Below are 21,318 nucleotides of genomic sequence, written 5' to 3'. Positions count from 1 at the left end.
CTATTTTCCCTTCCTGTCTTCCTGTCTACCCTTCTATTTTTTCATTGGCCTGTGTATCCTTTTTATTTTATTGTATGGTAACTGCTACCTGAAAGTGTGGCTAAAACCTCTCCAAAATCCAAGTGCTAGATCCAACATCTCTCCTAAAACTGACCTGTGTTCTTCACTCAAGACCAGCTCACTTTTTTCCATTTACTGCATGGAGTTTCATAGGCTGTCTTTTTAAACAAACTGGTCAGCCAGGTTTCGAATTACTGAACTAAGTGTGTGTGCTTTTTAATTACTGCTGGCCCAAGCAGAGCTGTTAGGACTTTCACACCCCTGTGCATTCCTGACTTGCTGTCTGAGTTTGCAAACCTTCCTACTGCACCATCCCCCATCCTTTGTTCTTTGGCTTGTCCTGATCCATTCAAACCAAATCCTAAACTTGTGCACTTTCTTTCCAACTCAGCCATTCTTGCATTAGCACTTTTAGAATTGAATTCCCTTAATTTCCATTGTTCTTTGTTTTAATTCTACACTTTCTTTACTCAGTATCCTTAAGCCATTATCCATTTCATGCCCTCTAGTCAGCAATTGCCATTCACACTCACCAGCTTCTCTGCCTTCTATCTGATTCCTTTGTCCTAAATCAAATTTCAGTGCAGCACTGGTTACCTTTCCTAACAGTGGTGAAATATCTATCGGTGTAGCATGCTCTTTAAATAATGGACAGACCTCAGAATTATCTGGAGATTGTGGTGCAGTGGAGTATAATGGAAGTAAACATCCTTGCTGTTTTCCCTTCCTTTCATCTGTCTCCTTTTCCTCACATTCACATTCCCACTCTTTATCTGAGCACTCATCTATCTCAGGTAAGTCACCCACCCATGTTTTAGGGTTCCAGTCAGATCCCTATTGCCCTAACTTTCACCATGGGTGGTTTTCTCTCCTTTTTTCCCCTGCTTTCACTGCTTTCCACTTCAGCAGTGGGTGTTCTACATGCTAGCACTTCACAATTTTCACACCAACTGTTACGTCTTTCATAACTTTCACACAGCATTCCACAACTTTCACTTTCAGTCACTTTGCTATTTTCTTTCTCATACTGATCTTCCTTATTACCAATAATATAAGATAGTAAACCTCTTATAACAGCAGCTGTCTTCTTTAAACCAGATTTCTGTTTTCCTGATTTTAATTCTTCCTGCCCCTTTCCATTTTGTGGCATGCTCAGCTCAGCTTCTGCTTTCTCTACCTGCACTACAGGTTTCCATTTCTTAGCTTTAGCCTGCTGGCTTCTGCCACTCCACTGGAAGATGGCTGACTTTAATATAAATTTAGGCATTTCTGAGTCTACAATTTTAATCTAATACAATTTTCCACCTTCGTTATGGGTTGGCCTACTTTTGCCCCTGCAAGCAAACATACACATACATACACCAAGATTCTAAACAAATAAGTGCCGTATGAATGATGCATGCATGTCCCATCATTCCCTAGCACTTTAACCACTTAAATGCCGTATGAATGATGCATGCATGTTGCACCACTCTCTAGCACTTTAATTAGGGACTCACTACCACCAGCACGAACAAACATGCGGGTGTCCTCGTGACACACATGAAGTCTCTACACTTTGTTGGTTATATTCCATTCAGCAACCAAACAATGTTTACATCCACTGCATTTGTATACTGGATGCCCTAAAATTCACATACATAAACACACATATACATCAACAGTATTTGCAAACAGGGTGCAAAACATGGTTACCCCAAAATCCTGCCGACTACGCCAATTGTTACATCTTGGTAGAGTAATATATTGCTCTACTTTCTCCTATTGTATTATTAATAAGTAGCCTTTGTCAGAATGCCTAAAATCTCCCCAACTTACCACTGTTTATAAGGTATTATAGTATATACCTTCCATCTATATTTATAGGCAACTAGCAAAATACCCGCGCTTCGCAGCGGAGAAGTAGTGTGTTAAAGAGGTTATGTAAACATATATATACATATACATATATACATATATATATACATATCTACATATACACATATCTACATATACATATATATATATATATATATATATATACATATACACATCCACATATATATACATATATATATATACACATATCAACATATATATACACATACATATACACACATACATAAACACACACATATACATATATACATACATACATAGTGCATTGTAACACGGGCTGTGATTGTTACATGGGAGGGAGACGACAAATCACAGCTTCCCGCTTTCTAATCGGGCCTGTGATTGGTGCTTTGACGGATGCCCAGATCCCACAGTATGTCCCCTTAGGAGAGGCGTTAGGCAAGTGTAATTGAATAGCGGTGCTGCAAGTTTAGCTTTACACCTGTTTTTAGGGCTTATTGACTGAAAGGGGCTTTCATGAAAAAACTTAGGGCTTTGCTACAGGATACATCCTCCACAAGTTAAGGAAGTAAAAATAAAGGTATATATTTCTGTTTTATTTAAACCTTTTAAGTTTGTATGCGGGCAGTATGGTGGTGCAGTGAAAGGTGCCAGTTAGGAGACCCAGGTTCGCTTCCCTGCGTGGAGTTTGAATGTTCTCCCTGTGTCTGTCTGGGTTTCCTCCGGGTACTCCGGTTTCCTCCCACAGTCCAAAGACATGCAGGTTAGGTGCATTGGCGATTCTAAATTGTCCCTGGTGTGTGGGTGTGTGTGGGTGTGTGCGCACTGCGGTGGGCTGGCACCTTGCCCGGGGTTTGTTTTCTGTCTTGTGCCCTGTGTTGGCAGGGATTGGGTCATGTATTTAGGATATAGCGGGTTGGATAATGGATGGATGGACATTTGTATGCATAGCCCCATTTGTTTTCGTTTTTTTTTCATTCTTCAGTAATATTTCAGCAAACCCGGAGCTTGTCAGTTCAAATCCTGGTACTGACACCACTGTGTGACCCTGAGGAAGTCACTTCACCTGCCTGTGCTGCAAAAAACCAAAGTAATGTAACAAATTGTACCTTAGATGTTGCAAGTTGCTGGAATAAACGCATAAGTCAAATAGATAAATATGTATTATACACATAGGAACTATTCATTTATTTTCAGTTAAGTCATCTGCAGCAAACCTTTATAAATGAGGGTTTCTCCTTTTTAGATAGTGCAAACTGTTTCTTCTTCATTGAGGTTTTCTCTTGGAGAGCATTTTTCATTTCATTGAAAACTAAAGCAGCTGCCAAAATATGTAGCTTTCTTATTAATTTTTCAATATTGTGTAAAATAACTTTATAAAGTAACATAAAAGGTTTAAATACTGGTTATCCTTTTACACTAAAATATTACTAAAGAGATACAAAAAAAGTAAAATGCATATGTTGTTTTTCTTTAAGGAGATTAAATATTACTGAAGAAAGAAAAAAAAAACCTAAAACAGCCAAATGGGGCTATGCATACGAACTTAAAAGGTTTAAATAAAACAGAAATATATACCTTTTATTTTTACTTTCTTAACTTGTGGAGGGTGTATCTTGTAGCAAAGCCCTAAGTTTTTTCATGAAACCCGTTTCAGTCAATAAGTCTTAAAAAGAGGTGTAAAGATATTGACAATAAGCTATGCAAACCCACCAAGACATGCAATCGTTTAAATCAAGGCGCGAGTCGAAAAACACCATCCGATACTATTAGTTAACGATTAACACATTTCTATATGTATTGTAAGCATACAATACAACTGATAAATGTTGCGCTTATTTATCTGGTGTACCGACATTTTTGCGCGTTTAATCGCTGAAATCTAACGTGGTTTGTGCCCTTCAGAATGAAAACAGTTTGCATTTACCTTTTTAATAAAAAGCGAGCTTTTAAGCCTGAGAAATCACTCCGTAAATGCACACGTTTAATTCTTTATCACTTCAAACAACTGAACTATCCAGAACATTAATTGAAAATGTTCCTTTAATCCTCAACATGTCTCAATGAGTCGTTCTGGTGGTTTTACTTGACATTTTGATATTCTGGTTAATTGTGTGTTTGTGTTTGCCGCTCAAACGTCACATTGCGCTTTGGGTTGCAATACGTTTCAAATTTTTCAACTATTTTGTTCAATATCATATTGTCTCCATCTTCTTCAAACTGAAAATTGTTATACATCTCTAGCGCCTCTTCGCCAATTACATGTAGAAGCATAGACGCTTTCATTTTTTCACTTTTCCTATCTGCTTCAATCGCAGCAAGATACAACTCGAATCTCTGTTTAAATCTTTTCCAATTTTCAGCTACATTTCCCTTTAACTGGAGATTTGGTGGGGGCTGTAATCCCAACATATTTTTTTTTCTCTTTTGCTAGAACGTCTTAGCGCTTTCTGATCACGTTTTCGGGTTACTCACAGACACGCGACTTGTTCAAAAGCTGAACCTCTTCTTCACATTCCTCTTCCAATCCGCCACTTCTGACACCATGTAGTGATCTTGGTTAGGTTCGTAGTTTAATCAATACACAGGATTGAAAGATATAATAACTTTTTTAATAGACAGACTTTAGAGACATTTACTGTACAAGTTACTAATCGTTCTTTAGTTCACGCCCATTCTCCTACTTGCATCGGCATTCACAGGCATTACTAATCATTCTGTAAGTATCCCTTAATAGACCTTACTAATCAACTATCATTACAAAATCCAACGTGGTTTGTGCCCTTCAGAATGAAAACAGTTAGCATTTACCTTTTTAATAAAAGGCGAGCTTTTAAGCCTGAGAAATCACCCCGTAAATGCACACATTTAATTGCACATGTGTTAATTGTATGCTTACACAGTATTAAAAGACACTCAAAAATTAACGGTCATTTACCTTCGTTCCCGCGTTTGACTTGTGCTGTAAATCTCTTCCTTGTTTTTAGTTCAAGTGATTACGTAGGAGGCGTGATGACGCAATACGTGACTCCGCCTCCTCCATTAGAGTATATGGACAAAAAACAGGTTCCAGTTATGACCATTACACGTAGAATTTCGAAATGAAACCTGCCTAACTTTTGTAAGTAAGCTGTAAGGAATGAGCCTGCCAAATTTCAGCCTTCCACCTACACGGGAAGTTGGAGAATTAGTGATGAGTCAGTCAGTCAGTCAGTCAGTCAGTCAGTCAGTCAGTGAGTCAGTGAGGGCTTTGCCTTTTATTAATTAGTATAGATTAAGTGTAGTAAAAACACAAGCAGGAGTTAAGTTACACATAAAATAATGTATTATTGATAATAATCATAAATAATAACAATATGCAAAGTACATTTGAATATTGGCAACCATACAACCTGATTAAATGGTGATGTGTAGTTTCAGGCGGCACACAGATTGTAGTTATTTTAAAATGTCTCTAGTTAAAGCATCATTCAGCTTTCTTCAGAACAGGCCGTATGCCTGTTCCAATATGGCTGCTAAACTGTGGTCTCCATTGTGTTGTCCTTTCAGTTCATGGTGTGATGGTCTTCATCAGTTGGTTAGTAAGAGAGAGAGAATGTGGTTGAGCAAGCAGATTTATAGATTCTCTGTCCAACCCTTAGAGCCAATAGGACATCATGGTACTTAAAAACTTCTGATCCAAGCCAATTCCAAACAGCCATACTTCAGACCAATGGGGGAATACAACATCTTAAAACCTGCCACCCCCAAGACCATATGTGAAAGTAACGTGGCTTCCTTGCGGGGGGTTGAAAGACTTTAGCAGAGAAACACTTGCCAAACTGGTTTATAGCACACCCCCCCAACTCTGTCGTAAAATTCAAAGAAACTCATTCGTAAAGGGGGGCAAACACGAATGCCTCTCACCAAAGTAAAACTAAATTACATTGCTTTGCCTAAATTACAAATAAAGACATACAAAATATTTATCAAGTTATATGCAAAATCTCACATCACAACAACATTTAAAAGTCTTTTTCTGTTGATTAATGCCAAAAGAGCCCAAAGTAAAAACAATGTGAACATTTTCAAGGGTGTGAATGCTTTTTAAAGGCACTGTAAAAAAAGGGTCAATTGAGATCTACTGAAAGTGAAAGCCTCTCCTTTGCTCAAATAAGCCTGCCAACTGAGTTCCATTCAGCTGCCTCCCATGCTAAAGTTCTTTGTTGCACATACATGAGCCTCACTCTTCTCCTCAAGCCCCAGTCTCCTTGTGCTTCACCCGCTGGAGTCTCCAAACCATATTAGCACTCATTTTCCATAGTTTTTTTCACCCAAGTTCTGTAGTTTTCTATAGTTGTCGCTTAATGGAATGACCAACTCTCTCTGGCTGTCTTTTGTTCTTTTGTGAGTCACCATATTTTTTTAACCTGGAAAACTTTTACATAATGCAACTCAATTTTTTCAAAGGAGATTATGGTGTGCAGTGTTCATAGGGTAAAATTTATGAAACATGTTGAAAACTGGTTAAGTAGCATAAACACAAGGGAAACTTAGAAGGGCAGCAATTGTGCTGAAGGGCGTGCCAAAAATTAAACTACAATCTGATCAATGTGCTCAGCAAAGTCAAACCATACCTCTAGAAACCCAGAAGTAAGCGACAGAGTCTAGCATGCTAGAGCTCTACAGGTACAGCTAATACACCCACAATGCCTCCAGTGTGAAGTAACACTTTTTGAGCTTCACTGCTGCAAGAATGTGATGTCTGTCAAGTAAACCAAAAGACATAAACATGCAATCTAATTGGCTTTTCATTGGAGCTTATTAATTGCAATTTTTGGACCAAGTACTGAAGAAATATGTGTGTTTTGCTGCTTTTATATGAAAATGACTTTGTTGTAATGAATTTTACTGATAAAATGGACTTTACTGTAATGTTGTTTTTTTATTTCACATTAATTCAATATGAAATTAGCCAGGACAAAAAAAAATAGTTAAAATGAGGATTTCGTTCAAATAGAATTTGACCTGTATTTTATTTTATTGCTTGTTAGTGTTTTTGTTTTTTTCATGTCAAGTCATTATTATATAGTAGATTTTATTTTTTAATGGCATAATACAAATTACTAATAACTTACACCCTGCTAGTAGATTTCTTCAGTTCCATTTCATATATTTTATTCAACCAAAACAGATAATCCATGATGACTTCGCACAGATGCAAATGGCACCTGGCAAGACGGAAAAATGTTGGCTCCTTTGTCACTTGCATGTCATTGTTAATTGGTTGTTTGTTAAGAGAACAAGAAGCAATTAAAATAGTGAATGCAACTGTTAGACTGAAAGAAGAGATTAAGGCTTGGGCATGTTAACAATTGAGTTAACTAAACTAAAGTACCAGAATGTTGTTCGAGTAATAATTGGTTTCTAAATAATAGCCTAATATTGCTACTGTGGCCCTCCAGGACCAAATTAACACTAACTGTGCCCTAAAGTCTTCCTTATCTTTTCCCCATTAAACAGAAAACTCCCCCTTGTTCTTTTACCCACAGAAAACTTTTCATATCTTATATTTCCACCATTTTTCTTAGTTTATTACACTAGATTGTAAAGTGTTTTTTATTTTTGTTGATGGTTCTAGCTGTAAGTAAATGTCATCTTTCTGTACACTTGCTCCAAAAATCATAAAAGAGTCTTCTGTTTACTTCCTTTGTGCAAACAGACTTGCTTTATTTGACACCTTTTACACTTGTGAAGTGTAATTTAATATTACGTATCCATCCATCCATTATCCAACCCGCTATATCCTAACTACAGGGTCACGAGGGTCTGCTGGAGCCAATCCCAGCCAACACAGGGCGCAAGGCAGGAAACAAACCTTGGGCGGGGTACCAGCCCACCGCAGATATTACTTATTTCCAAAGGAATTATATAAAATTCAGATTTCAAGTATTAATGAAAATTAAAAACATCAAAATCTAATGAACAGGGAAAGTCTTCTTACAAAGTGGTATATTCTTATTTGCATCTATTTTATCATTCATCAAACAGTTTAATAAAATTGAGAAAAAAAAGCTTCAAAACAATAAGAAAGCAATACTTTAGCTATATTGAGTCTTTGATAGATCTAATAAGAAAAAATATGCATTGTCAGGTATATTTGAATGCTTCGCTTTTACTGCCGACATCCAGAAGCCTCATTAAACAAAGTTGTCAGCTAAAGATGGGAAATAACTTTAATTATTAGCTTAATTGGAATGAAAACCAGTAACCATCTGTTAATGAGTTTCATACTAAGACTTGTACACAAAAATGTCACGCGACATTGTTTTGTTCCTTGGGTGGTTTCTGCTGAGCACTACTGTGTACTTGCAGATGTTTCTGAACAATGTTTAGCAAATACTTTCTTTTCATTCAGATATAAAATAAGACGTGGGCTTTTAACCAAAGAAAAGCATTGCAGGATGACTTTTGACGAAGATCTGAAACAGTTTTCCTATTCATATTCCATCTGTAAAAAATATGAGTTAAGTCTTTCACAGAAGGATGTGGATGTACAGTAATTACATTCTTTCCTTCTCCCTATGAGCCTTGAGTAATTTAACTTTTTGAGAAATCATTTATAATAATGATGAATACCCTCTCAATTTGTAGAGTGCTGTCTGTCAGTGAACGCTTTGTCATCTACAGGCATAAAAATATATTAAATGAATGTGCATTATATATTATGCATGTACTGTATATCTATCATCATCATCAGCACCAGATGCTGGCTTTTGATTCACTGCTGGTTGAAAGCCTCCCTAAGGTTCTCCAACAATTTTCTATACTTGTTTTTTTACCCTTCCTACAGCTGCAAGACATTTTCTTTTAATTCACCCAAACTCTTATTTATTAATTTTTTGTTTTACTGATATCTGCTTAGTGTGTTCATAAAACAAGTCAATGTAATTGTTAATTTGTAATAGAAACAATGTTCTTCACAAATTATATTAAAGATTTGTTTTTGCTCGTATTAATTAATTTTCAATTTTATCCATTTTTAGGCAGGGAGCTGTAGTTTTATGACAAATGTGATGACTGTAAACAAGCAGACTGTAACTCCACAATGACATACTGATAAGTCCTTAACTGCCCGAGTTCCAGTTGTCAAAATAACTGTAAGCAATTATACAATAATTATGCACTTATAATGTTTATAGGCATGGAAAGGAGATTTACTCTGGTTATTTCCACTCTCCTTTACAGTGTGATTTCTCTCTGATTAGTGGACAGGAATTTTTTATATATAAATTAATCAAACATTTCTTTCTTGTTCAAAAGTAAGTATTTGATATTGGATAGCATATATACTCGACCACTTATGTCTAATTAAGTGATAACATTATAAGACAATGCTGCAGAACCTGAAATCATTTTAACTGCATTCTAATACCTTTCCAAATTTTGACACTGGCGTCATATCACGCTGAATACACTTTTCCCAGCTAATTTATCCACCTCTCTCTGGCTGAAAAACTGAGCTGTCACTCATATTTCCCAGATTTTTTCTGGTATTAAGATTGGTAGTCACTTTTTTGAGAACGCACCAAGCCAAATGAGATGCGGGTGTCTGCATATGTGCCCAAGCCATGCTAATAAATGCTGAAAAGAGATGCTTTATTTTCCCTCCTCTTGAGTTGTCTAGCACAGGTTCAACCATAAGCATAAAAAACCTAGATAGATAGATAGATAGATAGATAGATAGATAGATAGATAGATAGATAGATAGATAGATAGATAGATAGATAGATAGATAGATAGATAGATAGATAGATAGATAGATCGATCAAACTTTGGGGAAATTTAGCTTTTTGAGAAGTTCTTTAAATAAATAAATAGTTAAATAAATAAATATACACACATATTGGTCTGGACACATGCCAGAATTACTATAAGCAAGAAAATTAAAAAGAAAGAAAATTTCTGACTTGGCTGTCACATACTCAAACTAAATATACTCAAAATAAACATTTATTTGCAGAGTAAAGTCTATTTTTTATTGCATTCTGTGTCTTCTGTTTCCTTAATTTTAATTGTATCCGCTGCACTTCCTAATTTATGACTCGTAACCTTTTTTCTTTGTGGTCAAAAGAAACTGCAGAAAACCCAACTGAGCAATTTTCTGAAATTCATTTTTAATTTATCTTACTATTGCAGCATATAAAAAATAACAGACCTCTTCATCTTGTTTGAATTAATATTAAGCGCACCAATGCTATTTTCATAAATGTTGTTTCCTGATTTTATTTGCCCTCGTGAAAAATATAATGTACATATAAATACACTGGGTTAAAATGGACATAAAAACTGGCCTTCTGTTTTCAACTATTAAGTTGGCCTTGTGTTTTTCTATGGCAGCTGCATTCATTGTGTTCCCTGGCTGTGAAGGTTATCACTGATGTCATCATGTATTATTGCAGAAATATAAAGTTTTACAAGGTTATTTTTAGCCTTTTTGTAATGCCACAACTGTTGTTTTTCAAGAACATTAAGGTGATTTGCCTCAAAACACAACATAAACCTCAAAAAATAAAGAAGAAAATGATACATGGAGCTAATGAGACAAAAGCTATTGCTATTATAAAGATGTCCTTAAATACAAATACATATAAATTAAGGGTCTTAGACTTCAGTGCGCCATTGACACCATATCTGGAGTGCTGTGTGCAGTTTTGTCGATTGTACTACAAACAAAGCATATCAACTTTTGAAGATGTGAGAATAAAAACCAAATGTATCCTTGGACTAAAGGACATGTCTTACTCAAACAGACTAAGGGTCTGGTAAACCTGCTTAGCCTTGAAGATAACAGGCTAAGTGTCTTCAAAATTCTGAAAGGTATCCAGACATTTAAGTGGAGAAGGACAAACAAACTGTAATTGCCTTTACTACACTTTTGGAACATAGACTTGTCTTGCTCAATTGTAAGAGTCCTAACTCACTTATTCTAAGTCAGTGGGTAACTGATGTTCAGAGGTGGTAGAGTAGCCAAAAATTGTACTCAAGTAAGAGTAGCGTTACTTCAAAATAATATTACTCAAGTAGAAGTAAAACTTAGTCATCCAAAAAATTACTCAAGTAAGAGTAAAAAAGCATTTGGTGAAAAGACTACTCAAGTACTGAGTAACTGTTTGATCGTAATAAATGATTTATTTTTTAGAAATGTTGTAATAAGACAGACAAAAATATAAAATAATGTGCAAATTCTGCTATTTCCAAATAATAAAATAAAAAATTAGCAAAAATAAATAACATCTTTACAAAATAAAGATGCAAAAATAACACAAAGTTCCAAATCTCAGTTTTTCACAACAAAGCTTTTGAAGCCAATACCTACAGTAAGCAACATGTATGTTTGAACAGTTCAAACTACTTACAGTGACAAAATATACTGACAGTATAATACTGCATATTCACTTGCCCTCCAAATAGCACAGCTGATAGAAAATAACATTAGAACAAGGCAGCTTGTGCACGTACAAGAAGTCTCACTTTACCTTGACTAGCCAGTTGCGGATAGTTGACACAGTTGACACAGTCACTGTATAATAGATGTAGGATTCTCTTTTTAAAAAAAATAAAAATTGAGACTGCAATTAACATGAACAAGTGTCCTTATAACTGTTCTTATTTTTAAGTTCTGTAAGACATACACTGTCAGACAGATCACTAAATAATGCACAGACAGAGGAGTTACAAGATAGATAAACTGGGAAGGCACTGTATAATAGAAGATATAAAACTGTCAGGAGAAAAAAAACAGCTAGAGGGATAGATAGATAGATAGATAGATAGATAGATAGATAGATAGATAGATAGATAGATAGATAGATAGATAGATAGATAGATAGATAGATAGATAGATAGATAGATAGATAGATGTGAAAGGCACTATATGACAGGTGCTGCAGAAAGGCAAGCAGGCAGTAAGAGTACATTCACATGTGAAAGGCAATAGATAAATGGATAGATAGGGAAGGCACTTATATAAAAGGCAGACAGAGAAGTTACTAGACAGATGCATAACAGTATTAGCTATATAGTAGTTTTGTTTTATATATAATGTACTGTATATGTATTTTACAACTCAGAGAATTGTGTCAAAAAGAAATACATTAAATCATATATCAATCGACACACGCTGCACGTAGGAATGCGGGCAGTGAGAGTGGAGATAATGTGAAAGATGCTAGATAGATTGTATACAACAGGCAAAAATAGTGACCACTTGATAACAGTATTAGCTATAATCAATGAAAGCATGAATTAATCAACAGAAATGACCACGGTCGACATTTTAAACTTAACGATTTACTTAAGAAAAAAAAGAAAAATGCCCCAGCACGTCTATGAAGGCAGACGCTGCAGGCAGGCACAGCGGCAAAACGCACAGAACAGCGTCCCAAGCCCTGAAACGGAAGTGGCAGAAAATAGATCGCATTGGTAGTGGTTTACTATTACCATAGAGAATGAATGGGAAATGGTTTAGGGAGTTTTAGCTAAAGAATATGCGGTGGCCGCCTTCCGCTGTGCATGTTTGGAATACAGCGTATATAATGAAAAAAAAGTAACGATTCGTGTGTCGCCCAATGTAGCGGAGTAATAGTAGCGTTTTCCTTTTCACAAATGTACTCAAGTAAAATGTATGGTGCAGTAAAACTACTCTTAGAAGTACAATTTTTTTAAAAAGTTACTCAAGTAAATGTAATGGAGTAAATGTAACTTGTTACTACCCACCTCTGCTGATGTTATATACAGTACTATTTCAAAATTGAAAAAATCAAATTTGCACTTAGAGGATCTGTACAAAACTTTTTCAAAACCTGATAGGATCTAATCAATAACATTTTAGAATAAGCATTTAAATTGAGGAAGCAGGTTCTCTCCCCTCTTTAACTCTATCAAGCTCAGTAAAGAAGTTTTATATTTATTAATTTATCTATTCACTTATCTTTACTACTTTTTTTTGTAAAACTTGAGTTACGTGTATGGAATGTTATTTGATATCCTCATATGTTGTTAGATTTAAGGGCAGTGTTTAAAACCACTGATTATTCTATTTTACTGCAAAGACTGGCTAATAACATTGGGCTCACAGGCGATGTTCTTACTTGGTTTAGTTCTTATGTATCAATTTATTACCAACATGCATAGAAATCTGGTAGCGAACTCCATCATTATACGTAGAAGTAAAACTATAGTGTCCTACAGGAATCATTACTGGGACCTTAACTTTTTAAACTATCATTAGAAAACATAACATTAATTTTCACTTGTGCGCAGATGACACCCAATTATACCTTTCTTTTGGACCAAAAGACATTTCTCCAATGCTGTCCTTAATTAGTTGTGTCAGTGAGTTAAAGGAGTGGATGGATGAGAACTACTTGCCACTGAATACAGGAAAAACAGAAACACTCCTTATTGGGGGGAATGATGTTTACTGCATTCTGTCACTTTTGAACTCGGTTGGAAAAAACATTAGTGTTACTGAGCTTTTGACATGCCATTTAAAACACACATTACAAAGCTATCCAAAATGTGTTTTTTTCCATGTTAAAAATGTTGGAAAATAAAGAGGTTTTCTAAGAATTATTGGGAATTCTTGAAACAGTACAGAAAATAAAGTGAAACAGTCTCAATGATTTTAACTGAACATGGCTGCAGCCTACCATGCATGTTTTTATTACTAACAGCAGGATAAACAATGACAAATATTAAATAGGAACATTCCACATTCTTCCAGCAAACAGCAATAATACACTGCCACCTAGTGGTAAGATAAACAGTAACTGCTAAACAATATATAGTAGTTGTTGCATTAAACATGTATTGAATTACTACAATACCCCCACTCAACAATTACCTTTTATATCAGTCCTGTTCTGGATCTTAGATCTAGAACTTTGTTTCTTGCGAGTGGCTTTGTCATAGCATCCGCAATCATTTTATCAGTCTCACAATATGAAAATACACTCACTTTTTGTTCTATTAAATCATGAATGTAATGGTGTCTGACATCAATATGCTTTGTTCTCATTAATCTTTTCACTGGTTGCAAGCTTAATGAATCCTTGATTGTCCTCATTTAAGACTGTAGGATGGGTCATCGGCTCTCCAAGATCTTCTAGTAATTGGTGTAACCAAACAATTTCTTGACTGGCATATGCAGCTGAAATGTATTCTGCCTCTGTAGAAGATAAAGCTACTGAAATTTGCTTTTTGCTGGGCCAGGATATAGGACTCTCTCCTAAATTGAATAAGTAACCACTTGTAGATTTGCGAGTGTTGAGGTCACCTGCCAAATTAGAGTCCACATATCCTATGAGGTCGATATTACCAGTTGCAGACAATTTTAAACTCAGGTCCTTTGTTTGTTTAAGATATCTCATGACTCTCGTGACTGAGTTCCAGTCTTCTTGACGGGGATTACTTAGACGTCTGCAGAGTAGCGACATTGCAGCTGCGATGTCTGGACACGTGTTGGTTGCAATATACAGAAGTGCCCCCACTGCTTGTCTATACTGTTCGTTAGTAAGGAGAAGATCTTCTCCTTCCAACTTTGGATATGCTGTGTCCATGGGTGTGCTTGCTCCTTTGGCTTCAGTCATGTTGAACTGCTGAAAAATTACATCAATTTTTTGCACTCTGTTTCAACAGGAAGCTGCCATCCTCTTCATGTTGTATGTTGATTCGTAGGTAATATGTCACTTCCCCAAGGTCTTTAATATCAAAGTGTTGGCTGAGTGCAGCAGTTAATTTTGCAACTTCCTCATCCTTTTTGTCAGCAATTATCAAATCATTCACATAGACCAAAAGATACATCCATTCTTCATTTATACATTTACAGTATAAACATGGATCAACTTTACTTAGTGTGAATCCTTCACCTATTAGAACTTTGTTTAATTTTGAGTTCCACGCTCGAGCTGATTGCTCAAGTCCATAGAGGGATTTTTGCAGTTTGCAAACAAGATGCTCTTCTCCATTTTTTATATATCCATATATATCTCCTCTTCAATATCACCATTAAGAAAGGCTGTCTTGATATCAAGATGTTTCACAATCATTTTCCTTTGAGCTGCCACTGTCATCAAGGTTCTGAAAGTACTTTGTTCTGCAACTGGAGCAAAAGTAGCATCATAATCATCGCCAAACTTTTGTGAGTACCCTTTAGCCACTAATCTTGCTTTGTACCTACAGACATTGCCTTCAGATTTATATCTGGCTTTGAAAACCCATTTAGATCTAATTGCATGCTTGCCTTGAGGTAGCTCTGACAGTTGCCATGTCTGAAGATCAATAAGAGATGCCATTTCTTCATCAGCAGCTCTAATCCACATGTTCTTCTCATGTGCTGATAGTTTTTGCATTTCATCCCATGAACCTGGCTCAAACTGTAGTGTTATGCGAGCTACATATGAAAGACATTTAGCTGGAATACCTTTATTACTCCGTGAGGATGTTCTAACTGAAGTCACTTGTGATTCAGCATCTTCTTTTTCCGTATTTGAATATTTTGCATTAATTTCTATTTCTGTGTCACTTTTTCTTGTAGCACTGATGTGGATTTTTCCACAGTCTGAACTTCTTGCATTGGTTTATATGCATTTGAATACAGAGAGGTTTCATCAATAATTACACTTCTGCTGACTTTTATCCTGTTTGTGTCTTGATGTAGTATTCTGTACCCCTTTTGGGACTCACTGTACCCCACAAGTACACCTTCTTTTGCACAAGCATCCCATTTTGTACATTTTTCCTTTGGAATATGCACATAGGCTTTAATTCCAAAAATTCTGATATAGCTCAAATCTGGTTTCATTCTGTTCCATAATTCATATGGGGTTTTCTCAGTTGCTTTTCCTGGTAAGCAGTTTTGGAGGTAGCACGCTGTCATAATTGCCTCTCCCCAATATGTTGTTGGGATATCGGCATCAAAAAGCATGCACTTTCCACTCTCACATAAAGTACGGTTCATTCTTTCTGCAACTCCATTTTGTTCTGGGTTATATGGTACAGTGGTCTGGAACATAATTCCATGCTTTCTGAGAATGGCTTGTGCAGTGCCACTTGTATATTCAGTTCCATTGTCTGTACGTGTCACTCTTGGCATTTTCCCAAATGTATTACTTACTTGAGCCAGATACTGTTCAAATTTCTCTGGTACTTCATCTTTGTTGTACAAGAGGTACACTGTGGTATATCTGAAATAATCATCAATGAATGTGAGAAAATACCTATTCTTTCCTGAATTCTTTCATGTTTTTCATTGGACCACAAAGATCTGAATGAATTAAATCCAAGGGTTTTTGAGCTCTGCTGTTACTCTGCTTTGGAAAAGGTTTTCTTGTCATTTTGCCCTTAATGCAGCTGATACATTTCTTTGTTTGATCACACAGGTTAATTTTTATACCACTTGCATACTGCTCCTCAACTAATTTCTTTATTGTATCTGGGCTTCTATGCCCAAGATGTCTGTACCATATATGGATGCAGTTTAAATGTTTTTCTTCTTTGGCAGTGCTAACTATTTCATTGCAGCTCAGCTGGTACAACTCATCTGTAATTTTAGCCTTTGCAAGTAAGTAATCCCCTTTTGTAATGACACAACTGTCACCTTGAAATGTCACTACATTGCCTTGTTTTGTGAGCTACTTTACTGACAAAAGGTTACTCTCAAGAACTGGCACATACAGTACATTTTTCATGAGTATCTTTCTGGTGATATCTTGAACCATCTCCCATTCCATTTCATTAATTGTCCATTGGCTGTGATAATTTTTTCTGTCCTGCTTCGATCAAGCTCAGTAAAGAAGTTTTTGTCATTGGTCATGTGGCTTGTCACTCCTGATTCAACACACCATGCCTACAATGATGAGATGCCACATTTGGACTGAAAAGCATACTCAGTGTCTGAAGCGGCACCTATTTCTTGTTTAACATTCTTTGCCTTTTGTTTACTTAGTTTTCACATTCTAGCTTTCCAGACTCTGCAATCAACTTTTATATGGCCTGACTTTTTGCATACAAAGCATTCACGGGTTTCTGCCTGAACATCACTATTCTTATTACTGTTTTTTGTCTTTAAAGCAGATTCTCCACTGTAAGCACTTTCACTATTCATACTTTCTGTTTTATGCTTATATTCATCCACAAGCTTGCCTTTAACATATTCAAGTGTTAGTTTATCATCTGGACATGCATCAAGTGCTGTAACAAGTGTTTCATAACTTTCAGGTAGACCACTAAGCAGTAGCGCTGCAATATGAAAGTCTTTTATTTCCTCTCCTATGCCTCTAAACCGTTCAACCATTTATAAAGTACGCCTTATATAATCCTGCATATCCCGGTCTTTCATCATCTTGGTCTGGTATAGCTTTCTAATTAAACAGAGTTTATTGTTGAGATTAGCTCTTTCGTGCACTTTTTGTAATTCCTCCCACATTTCTCTAGCAGTTTCACAGTTACATATATGTATAATCTGATCATTATCTATACAAAGGGAAATCGTGCTCTGAGCTTTCTGATCATTTTCTATCCACTCATTTGTGGGTGCAGCCAGTTTGGCTTCATTTCCACATACCTTCTCTTATTAGCAGCATTTTCATTTTAAACTTCCAAGATTGTTCTGGTTCATCAGGTTTGCTATTGAAAGCTTCGTTGAAGCAGCGTTAGTGGCCATTTTAATCATCTTCTGCCGTAATCCTTATATGTCGCTATACTTTGCACTTATTTACTGTAGCTGGTTGTGACTGGGCCCATAACAGTTCCATATTGGGAATTCTTGAAATAGTACAGAAATAATTCTTTGCATTTATATAGCGCTTTTCTCACTACTCAAAGTGCTCAGCAATTGCAGGTTAAGTGCCTTGCTCAAGGGCCCAACAGAGCAGAGTCCCTATTGGCATTTACGGGATTCAAACCGGCAACCTTCCGATTACCAGTGCAGATCCCTAGCCTCAGAGCCACGACTCCGCCTTGAAAATAAATTGAAACAGTCTCAATGATTTTAACTGAACATGGCTGCAGCCTACCATGCGTGTTTTTATTACTAACAGCAGGATGAACAACAACAAATATTAAAGAAGAACATTCCACATTCTTCCAGCAAACAGCAATAATACACTGCCACCTAGTGGTAAGATAAACAGTAACTGCTAAACTATATATATTGTAGTTGTTGCATTAAACATGTATTACATTACTCCCATAAGAATACTGAGAAATTAATTAATGCATTTATTTGTAGTGGGATTAACTACTGTAATGTATTAATCACTGTCTGTTCAAATACTTCTTTATGCAGGTGATTCAAAATGCTGCTGCAGGAACCATTACACGAAGCAGAAAGTACAAACACATAACTCCAGTTCTCAGGTCCTTGTCCTTGCACTGGCTCCCAGTTAAACTTAGGGACGATTTCAAAATCCTCCTTTAAACATATAAACTCTTAAATGCTCAGGCCCTACTTACTTATCTGAAATTATTAATAGTTACAAACCTGAGTACACATTGAGATCTTAAGACGCCATCTTACTTAAGATTCCAAGGATTAATAAAATAACAGTGGGAGGGGTTGAACTTTTAGCTACAGGGTTGCAAAGCTGTGCAATGATCTGCCTGCTAATACAGTATAAGAAATTCCCCTTCAGTCTCAGCTTTTAAATCCCAGCTGAAGATTCCTTACTTCAGTTTAGAATATCCAGACTAGTGCTACTGATTAACTGTCCATACTGCATCTGTTAATCATTAGTACTAGAACATATGCAGTATGATATGTATAATCTGTTATTAATCATCCTCTATTCTGTTTCTCTTGATAGTATCTTGATGTTGCCCTTGGTGTAACTGCTGTACTGCCAAGCTGCTCTCCTGCCATAGGAAAGTCATCTCAGATTAAGGAGCATTGGAATCCTCAAATGGAAAGATTCTGTCATCAGATTGCATGGACCAGCTCAGACTCCACTATAGCATGCCCAAGAGGGTGTAGGCAGCTAGTTATCCAAGGTCTCCAGGATTGTGACTGTGTCTGACTTAATCTTTGACGTTAATCTTTTACAATTTTCAACTCCTCGATTGTCAGCTGGCCTTGGATCATTCATTAATTAATTAATGGTTTGCATTTACTACAGTTTCTACTTTGTTTTCTGTCTGTTTTAACAAACCTGTACCTTTACATGTACTAATTGTTTACTTAGTAATTTATATAACCTATTCTTGCATTTGGCCTGAGAATTTGATTATAGTGCTTTGCACTTGCACTCGGTGAATAGCGCTTTACAACAATAAGTTGTATTTTATTGTAGTGTGGTAAGTTGTGAGTTTTATCTGCCCCTATTATTTGGATAATCCAAAAAATAGTACTTTGAGATCTGGAAGTCCAACCACTAAGGACAAATGTTGACAATCACCATTTTTCTCTCATATTCAAGGAACTGTGCACCATATACATATGCATCTATATATATAATTCTCTAAGCCGCCACCAGAGCGGGCAAGACACCCATTAAAGCACGCAGGAAGGAGCCACGCCCACACCCATGAAAGCACGCAGGAAGGAGCCATGCCCACCAACTCTAAGACCATTGGATACGAAGAAAACTCGCAGAGCCTCGCCCACCAAATTAAACGTGTGTGCATTGTACTTACTGAAAGCAGCATTACGGATTTTGTAAATGTTCATTTTTTTCCCTCTGCTTAAAAACCATTTAAAAAGCGGCGTGATTATGCGGCGTATACTATGCCGCGGGTTGGTATGCAGCGTGTAAAACAGTTTGTTTGTCGCGGATAATTTGCCTTTTACTATTACACGAAGACAATTTCCTGTTAATACTTCATTACTTTGATATAGCGGTGTTCTCAGTATTCAAAGTGCTATCCACACAGGGAGGAACCAGGAAGCGAAACAACAATCTTCCACAGTCTCCTTACTGCAAAGCAGCAGCACTACTACAGCGCCACAAGGCAGTTAAAGAATACACCGGGCTCGATTTTGTTTTCACTTCTGTTTACAGAGATCGGGTCATAGATAGCATTGTTGCAATGTTACTTTTCTTGGTGGCTTATTACATTACGGATGTTTCACATGTTCATTTTTTCCCCTGTGCTTAAAAGACATTAAAAAAGTGTTTCTCAACTGTGACTCCGGAACATCTCAGTACACAAGCTATATTAAGCATCAACAACAAAGACTCGCTACACCTTAATCTACAAGTACTGACACTTATCCCTACCGACGAAGTAACTTTCACCAGCGTGGCCTTCTTCGTCACAGACGATCCCGCTTTCAGTCACGGACAATTATATGTTGCTCTCTCCAGAGGTCTATCTTTTCATTCACTCACAGTGGTATCCACAAACCCACCCCATTTGGACAACTGTGTCATTCAGGAAGTGTTCACCCATCAATACATAATTATGCGGCGTATGCTACGCCGTGGGTTGGCTAGTATATATTAAGGTACAACAAATAATACACAAGATGTACAGTAAGTACAAATACTGCATGGCAGCACTACAACTGGACATGTTCAAAGTTTTGAGTAGACTTTTACACTTTCTTTTAAATTATGTCTTCTTAATAAATATTCTAGAAAACTGGTGGAAGTACATTTTTACTTTTGTTTTGGAAATATCAAACTCACACCACTGCACAATTTCTACATATTTACACCATAACAATGTGATAGGCTAGAAATCAGTGTTTCAAAGAAAAGGACATCCCTCTGTGTTGCTCTTAGGCAAATAAAAACATGTAAAAATCAAAATTAAAAGCCAGCAAATGAATTGGCAATAGGCACCCTTTGTTTAAGACTTGGATGATAAGTGAAAAAGCACAAGGTACCCTTTGTTTAAGACTTGGATGATAAGTGAAAAAGCACATTTCTTGAATAATTCTGTTACAGGTTATTGTTGATGGATGTCAACAGAACATAGATATTTGCCTGTCTCACAAAAAGTCACCTGCTTTGAAGATCAAACTGCTTTAATTGGTACATACAGCACTGTGATAACAGAACTGACTGCTTTCTTAGAATATGTTTGTATTTACTTGTTTTGAAAAATAATGTGTTCTGGAGACTCTATTCAACATACAGTGGTATATGTACTTCTTGGCAATTTGCAACAATATTATTGTTTAACCAATAAAAATGTGTATACACTATTGTTAAGCATAGGAAATTGGAATGTACTGTTGTTTAACCAACTGTCATGTTGATCTAGGCAGAGATTGAAGCAGTTAGATACCTCTGGGCAAATCAGAATACAATGACGTATGGTCAGAGATTCCTAACGGCTGCCTGCTTATGCTTTTGGCATTATACTTCTGCAGCTACACCCTGGAGCAACAAACTTAAAGGAACACTTTGAAGACACATCAGATCTCAATAGGAA

The sequence above is a fragment of the Erpetoichthys calabaricus genome, chromosome 4 (genome assembly GCF_900747795.2).
Source record: "Erpetoichthys calabaricus chromosome 4, fErpCal1.3, whole genome shotgun sequence".
In the NCBI taxonomy this organism is placed as follows: domain Eukaryota; kingdom Metazoa; phylum Chordata; class Cladistia; order Polypteriformes; family Polypteridae; genus Erpetoichthys; species Erpetoichthys calabaricus.
The sequence above is the reverse complement of the archived record's forward strand: the minus strand, read 5'-3'. Positions refer to the sequence as shown.